The following is an 8,198-nucleotide window of genomic DNA, read 5'->3' as shown; positions in this document are numbered from 1 at the left end:
TCTCTGCACTTTAGGGACTTATACTCTAAAAGGAAGTGATAGGCAATAAATAAGCTATGAACGGTCATCATAAGAGTGGTAGAAGAAGCTACTAAGGTGTTATGAGAGAAAATAATGGGGTGTGGACTACGTGAGATTGGATAAGCAGAGGTGTCTCTGAGAATATCATATGGACCAATTTGCAAAGAACCACAGAAAGAGCTTTCTAGGTAGAGAGAATGGCTTGTGCAAAAGCCCTAAGATATGAAAGAACTTTGACAAGTTCAAGATACAGAAAGAGGTATGACATAGCCAAATAGAAGTAGGAAAGGGGAGAGTGGCATGGAGCAAAATTGGAGAAGCAACAAGCCAAAAACTGAAATGAAAATAGAAATGTCTAGGCAGATAATTTGGAAACTGAATAAAAGAGTGAAGTTTCCTTTCATGAGAAGACGGACATAATCAATCACTGTTGCTGTCTTTATACAACCCTTGCCCTTTTCCTCCTAAGGCTGAAACTGTCTTGTCACCATTGGTTTGCCCCATCTGAAGAGTGGTATATGAGTTGCCTTGTCTAACTTAGACCTACTTCCATTGATTTTACTCAGGCAAATTCTCTGTTTTGGAGGCCATGGGAAGACACTTTTCATATGCAAATAGGGCAATTATTCAACAAAAGTGGCCTAATTTAGTGTAGACAAACATGTTAAATGTTATCCATTCTCCCTTGGGGTATTTTAAGATCAAAAACTTTCCCTTTGGTTTACGTATTCACACAGATTTGAAAGCAAACCATCTGGATGATCCTGATTCATTTACATTCCACTCATTACCATGTCATTCTTTTATAGTGGTTTGAAGTTTAAAAACCTTTTGTGACTTACTTACCTAAAAAAATAATTTTAAAAGGTCTTTTTAACTCTTTTTGTTCATAAGAACAGGAAATATTATAAACACAAAAACAGAAAAGACCAATTCCAGATTTCAGTTTACAGCATAAAAATTTATGATGCTGGTTTAAGTTTCAAATTAGCCAAATGGATTTACACATCTATGATAGAGTGACGAAAATCAGACTTTGTTGACTTTGTTAACATGAACAATGGATGTCTTTTACATAGAGTAGAAGACTACAGCATATCATTGAGAGGTAAGAGTTTCACTATGCTTATTTCTTTAATTCAGTAAGCTGTTGAATTCAGAGGTACCAGACCTTTAGGAAAAAAAAAAAAATCATCAAATTACATACTGACAGTGTTTGAAGAGACACTATAAAAGGTCATTTTATTGGGTAAGGCCCTGCTGTTTGCATGTGACAGAGAATTCACTAGACTGGGCTTAAACAAAATAAGAAACTAATTGTTTAGGTGGCTGAAAAACTCAGAGGTAGAGTGGGTTTCAGGTATGGGAGAATTTAGAGATTCAAACGGTGTCATCAGAACATGTCAAATACACAATGTCAAAGACAGTTCTGTGTCTTTCCACCTCTGATCTATGGTTTCCTCTCTTCATGTGATGGGAAAATGTTTTTAAGTAACTTGAGACCATGTACTCCTAGTTTCCTGAGGCCTGATGGGGGATTAAAATGATATGCATATGCTCCTCTCTCAATAATTATATCAAAACTCCCTAGGTGTCTGATTGGGTCAAGAGTTCATTTATGAGCCAATCACTGTGCTTGAAAGCTGGGGTTTTCTGATTTCTCAGGGCCGAGTTATGAGCTACCTGGTGGAACTAAGGGTTTGAGTGAATTCTACTTGAAGCACTGGGAAAGAAACAGGGGAGGAGATATTGCAAAGGAAACTTGAGGTATCATCCCCAGAGGAAAAGATGATGAATATTGGATAGTAAAACAAGCAACCCAACTAGCAAACAAAGTGAAACAAAAATGTCCATTGCACACCTACTGCCCCTATTCCTCTGATGCTCGAATCTCTTGATTGGTAAAGTGAAATCGCCGCCTGGATGGACATCCTAGCTTTGTCGTAAATTACCTAAGTGATGTGGCCAAATCCCTTCACTTCTCTGTGCCTCTGTATCCTCATTTCTAAAAGTCAGGGATTGAACTCAATGCTCTCTCCAAGTTTTCTTCCAGCTCTGAAATGGTAATGATCCCAAGCTTGCCAAATGAGAATGGGAAGATTCCCCTGGCCTAAGATTTCATGGAAAAGAAAACGGAAGCAGGCCCAGGTGCAGGGCAGAAAAGGGAGCCAGCAGACCCTGGGCCATAGAGCGAAGGAAGCAAAAAGAATTCTCAGGAGAGCAAGGTCAACTCCAGGACAGGACATCTCTCTGCAAGCTGAGGAGCACCCTCCAGTCACCGCCGATTGCTCTGTGAGCGAGTGCACTGGAGCGGTGGTGATAGTTGCCATAGAGAAGGATAAATAGACTGTTGTTTGGTGCAATAACTTGGTTTCCACCAGAAAGTTTCACACTCAAAATAAATATTACATATGGCTCCCATCAGCAGTGCCTAATCCAGAAAGAAAAACATATATTTTCTGAGGTGTTATAAGTGTTATAATTCTACATGTCCATAATCTCTCATCTAGAGGCTTTGAGGTCATACGTGTTTTGGAATTCAATTTTTTTAAATTCTAAGAAGCAAATAGAAAACACGTATCATTTATGGTATCAAAAGTGGGATACAGTGTAGCACCCTTTAATCATATATATTGATATTACTATAGTAAAATGTATGAATGTTTACACTGAGAGAGAGAAAGATCACAAATAGTTTCCCATTAGTTCAGGTCATGTTGAATTTTTTCAAAAATTCAGTTTCCAGAGCTTTCTGGATTCTAGAGTAGTGGACAAAGGATCTGTAGGCACCAGAGGTGATTGAGATCATCTTGGATAAAATAAGAGAGATGGAATCTGGAATGTCAATGAATAAGTTGAATTGTTTTTATTAATGTTAAGGTAGATGGAATTTACCTCCTTGTCTTCTTCCTCTGTGCGAGTCTATAGTAGGTGTTGAATAACTATTTGTGAAAGGAATACTTCCTATCCATTTTTGGCTCACAGGTTGTGTTTTCATCTCACTGTTCCACTCTCTCTACTGAATGGTCACATGACATTCATGAATGGCCTCTATAGCATTTGATGGTTAGAGCGTTCTCCCTGGGTCTCTTTTACTGATTTTCATAAAGCCACATTGTATCTCAATCTCTGGAGGGTCCTGCTTGATTTCTCTCTTGGGCTACTTTCCCTCCACCTGCTCCTTGTTTATTGGTGTTCGCTACTCTTGTTCCTCTGCATATTTTTCATTGGTAAACTGCATAGATTAGATTACTCACTTAGGATTTTTGTGATAGATAACCCTAAGTGGATAATCTGTCTCCCAGGCTGGAGTACAGTGGCGCAATCTCGGCTCACTGCAACCTCTGCTTCCTGGTTCAAGCGATTGTCCTGCCTCAGCCTCTTGAGTAGCTGGGGTTAGAGGCACACGCCACCACACCCAGCTAATTTTTGGATTTTTAGTAGACGGGGTTTCACCATGTTGGTCAGGCTGGTCTCGAACTCCTGACCTCGTGATTCGCCTGCCCCAGACTCTCAAAGTGCTGGGATTACAGGTGTAAGCCACCGTGCCCAGTCACTTATTTGGATTTTCTAAGATCAGGAGTTATGGTTGACAAGATGTTTCCCAAACCAAATATGCTAATGAGTTACAATCAAATTTATTATGTTCCCCTCCTTCTCTTTTCCTGCTTCCCTCCCCATTACCCTCCCCCCCGACACACACACAGAGCATGCCTCAGTGAAAACTACCACCCTCTATTCAGGTCCCCAAGACAGATTCCTGGGTTATGAAGTTTGATCTATTGCACAGTACCTAGCTTATATCTTTTTTATATATTTCTTTTTCTTCATCATTTACTCTGTGACTATCTTAATTCTGAACTTCGTTATCCTTTGCATGAATTACTCAGTGGCCTCCTAACTCACTTTGCTGTTTCTAGTTAACAAGCTCTATAATTCATTATCTCCATTACTATTACAGACACCAAGTCATCACTGTGCTTCAAGTCTGTGACTTTCCTCACCCTCAAGATCAAGTCCAAACTCCATTATTTGATACTACACTCCATATCACCCGGCCTCTAATTTCTAGACTCACTTTTGGTTTTCATTGTGTCCCAGTCGTAGGAAATTATTTATAGCTCTCCAAACATGCTCAAACCATTTTGTCTTGTTTCTTTGCACATGGTATCCTCATTTTCTAAAACTGCTCGTCCTCTCAAATAACTAATTTATATTTATGATTCAGACTCAGCTTAGACACCTGCTTCTCCAGGAAGTTTCCAGCTGATCATGCTCAGCTGGAATCAGTATCCTCCCCTGCACACCTATAGCACACTGTTTATAATCCTATTATAAATACTTTATAATGTTGATTTTCTTTCATAAGATTGCTGGCTTTATGTCAGCAGAGGCCAAGAAGTTTATATCCTCATTGTCTAGAATAATCTCGGACCCATTTTTGTCAATAAACTTTTGTTGAATGGAGGAGTAAATGAACACACACACACACACACACACTCTCACACACTCCTCTTTCTCACATATTAAGGCTCTCATAAAGCATTCAGTATGTTTTTATTTCCCTGAAGTTTACATATTGACTCATTACTGCTAAGAAATGCTGTTCTGATTTTTGTGATTCAAACTAGTAGCGTGTCATTCAGATTAAGTAAGGTTATAAGCGGTAATAAACAATCTCTAATCTTAGAGGTCATATGGCCTCAGTTACGTGGGCCCCAGGCAGGACAAGCCTACCATGTGCCTAGAATCCTGGAAGATTTATAATATTTGATGGCCAGCAGAACTTTAGATATAAAGACCTTTAATTTGTTTTATCACATTTAAAACTTTACATTTATGAAAAAATACACTGTTTAACATCACAGGTTGATTTTGAAAAAGCACCTTCTAGATTGATATGAATTTGTTTGATTTTTCTTCTCCTTCCATATCAGCATGTGAAGCACTGACTTTCTGAGCGTCTAAATCGTAAACACTCACCCTGACGGCCATGTGTCCCATCACCAAGGGAATCCTTCCCTCCTCTCCCTGCCGTCCTTGCCCTGGCCTTCATCTCTTCACGTCTGGAATATAGCATTAGCTTGCTGACTGTTCCGTCTCCCCTCTTTCATTCTGCTTCTACACAATGCAGCTTGAATAATCCCATTAAAATATCCTTAGGATTTCAGTGTTTCACCAGAGGTTGCAGAATAAAATATTAAGCCTACAGCTTATCACCCAAGGCCTGTTATAATTTGTTCCCCACCTCCACTGTGACCTCATTTTCTCATTATCTCCTTGTGAAAGTCTTTGGCCCATGCAAAGGACGCCCCCCACCCCCCAACTTGAGCCTTCACTTTCTTATCTGTACTGGTTTAATAATGACAGTCTCTGTCTCATAGCCTTGTCATGAAGACTGAATAAAATGGTAAATAGCTCTGATCACGCAGTCCTGACATACAGTCAGCCCTTGATATTATTGTGACACGCGGTTAAAAATACATTTTACCCCTTTCTGGCACTCCCATTAGAAATTCCTTGTTAATTAGCAGTGCCTTTGCAGTATTCCAAAATCATTCTTTATTGTTTAGGATTCTCTGAGAATAAAGAGTTTACTAACAACACACAAATGCCAATCATTCATACCGAAAAACTAAATAAATGGCCATAACCAAGTTCTTTGCAATAAGTTATTCCAGTTCTTATCCAAATGATGGCATGGTTTTCTACTCCTTAGTCTTGCTAGGTTTCACTTTGACTACCAACAGTTAAGCACCCCCTCAATGGTGTTATTACCTTGAAGATAAAATAATCTGCCTTTTTAGCTACTAGAGTCCCCTCATGGGCTAGCTCCATTACACCTTTGACATAAGAAATTGCAAAAATCTTTGGTTACCTCTGGGGCGGGATATGGTGTATTATAAAACTATGCTTTGTAGGATTAAGGGTGTTCAGAGGTTGTCACACCCAGCCACTGGTGTACCTGTTGAGAACATGGATTGGGGGCTGGTACACTTGTTGATTCCTTATAAATGCACCCCGATTTGAATTTCTGGAAAATGGGCTGTAAAAGTGATTCAGTGCTGTATAAAGAGTACTGGACTAGGAGTCTGAAAACTTGGCTTCTGAGATCTGTGTAGAACTAATGGTATGCCCCTTTAGCATCAGTATATTTCTTGGTAGAAGATGAATAAAGTAATATCTGTTTCCTTAGAAGACTGTTATAAAATAACAAATCATGTTTGTGAAAGTGTTCGGTTAAAACTGATCATTTTATTTCCGCATTAAATTTACACATACAAAATGCAAGACAATATGCAAATAACCTAAGAATAGCTTTTGGTACATTTATGGTATTTGCTGAAAATATTTTTTTTAAGAACCAAATTCGGTTCCTAAGAGGTAACTGCTACACATACTTAGAATCAACTGCAACTAGTAATGAGAACATTACTTTTTTTTTTGCTATTGTTTTTCATTGTTTATGGTATTCACATTCCTAAAGGGAAGGAAAGTATGTATAAGAAGATTTTATATAAAGAAAGAAATTTGAGAAATAGGACTATCTGGGGAGGGGGGTAAAAAACCCCAAAGTTGAATTTTTACCTTTTAATAGTGAAAACTGGCATGTTAGGTAAAAGTCAGAATTATTGGACTTGTATTTGTATTACCAGAGCAAAGTAAAGGCTTAGCTACTCTTTGGAAGGAAGTCACTGGTTAGCATCCGGCTAGTTTGTTCAAAATAATGACAAAAACAGCAGCAGCAGCTCCTGCTTCAATTCTTACTTCTCAGTAAGATCAGAGCAATGATGATTTTGCTGGGGGAAAAACTGATCCAGAAATTATGAGACTTGCCCCAAATCTTTTCACTGAGCCAAACTATAAAACAAGTTCTACCTGGCTCTAAACCCTGTGTTCTTTTTAAGGAACCACCTGATAAAGTTGATTGTGAGAAAAACTGTGACTTCAATGAAGAAGGCAAAGAAAAAAATAGAAAGTTTACTGTAAGATGTAGCCTTCTTTCTTTTACTTTTGCTCCTTGTATGGAATGTCTGATAGCCTTAAGCCCGTGTTGTTATTAATAACTCAATCACTGCTAAGGTTTTTTTAGTGAAAAGTGAAAGAGCTATGCCCAACCTCAGTAGAAGAAGCCAAGCTTTGCAAATGGAGCCCAGTTTACATGTTCCGAGATTGTATTTTGATTAACAGAAATATATTGCAAGGTGTTGAAAAATAACTTTTAATTATAATACAGTGAGTGTCTCAAGGACACAAAAGACACTGATATTTTCCGTCTGATTCACCCTCAACCCCCTGCTTCATGGAAATTTACATTCTGATTATATCGATCTGTGCTTGTAATTTAATTCTGATTACGTTTATTGCCATCTGTGCTTTTAATGAGTAAGCTTTGGCTAGTGCCTTAAAAGGAGCCATAGCTCTCTGCTGTTATTTAGAACAGCATGTTATATATGGCTTTAAAATTTGGGTTTTCATGTTACCCTGAGGAGAAGGGACTCAAGGGTACCTCATATTAAAATGGAAAATCTTTTTGAAGTTTCCCACCGTGAGCAGCTGCCTATAGTCTCTAAAATGTACTCTGACTGCCCTCTCCTGGTTGGATGTAAGAATAGCAAGAAGAGCAGTTACAAACACTGGTTTTAGCATTCATTGCATGCTCTTTGACTAATCTAATTTAATAGAAATGGAAATTACCTAGTGATCAAAAGAGAAAAACAATGGGGCAGAAAAAGAATTCTCAGATGTGACTCTGCAGTGCAAACATAAATCCTGACTCAACAGATTCCATGAAAAAGCACCCCAATCTTGGACTAAAGTCTGGCTTTAGGACCATTTGGTTGATAGGATTGTCCCACAGTTATCCATTATAAGTGGTCAGATCTCATCCAGGTTCTGGATAGGTTTGGTTTCAGCCTCATAAACTGTAGGTCAGAACCCAATGGAAGCTGGGAGCACCAATGTTGCATTTGTTTTAATTCATTTATGTGTTTTGTAGCCTGGTGCCCTGTGGGGTGTCTCAGTGGCAGATAAAGAGACTGGTATCAGGTTGAAGTGCAAAAACAGAGGTAGCTGGAGAACCATGGAAAATGTTGTGTTTTTCATTGTAAAACACTCCAGCATTTCTCCAGCATTCATCTACCAAATTCATGACTGTGATAAAACCTAAAATGAAT

Source organism: Mandrillus leucophaeus, unplaced genomic scaffold (genome assembly GCF_000951045.1).
Source record: "Mandrillus leucophaeus isolate KB7577 unplaced genomic scaffold, Mleu.le_1.0 Scaffold133, whole genome shotgun sequence".
Taxonomy (NCBI): domain Eukaryota; kingdom Metazoa; phylum Chordata; class Mammalia; order Primates; family Cercopithecidae; genus Mandrillus; species Mandrillus leucophaeus.
Note: the sequence above shows the minus strand (reverse complement) of the source record.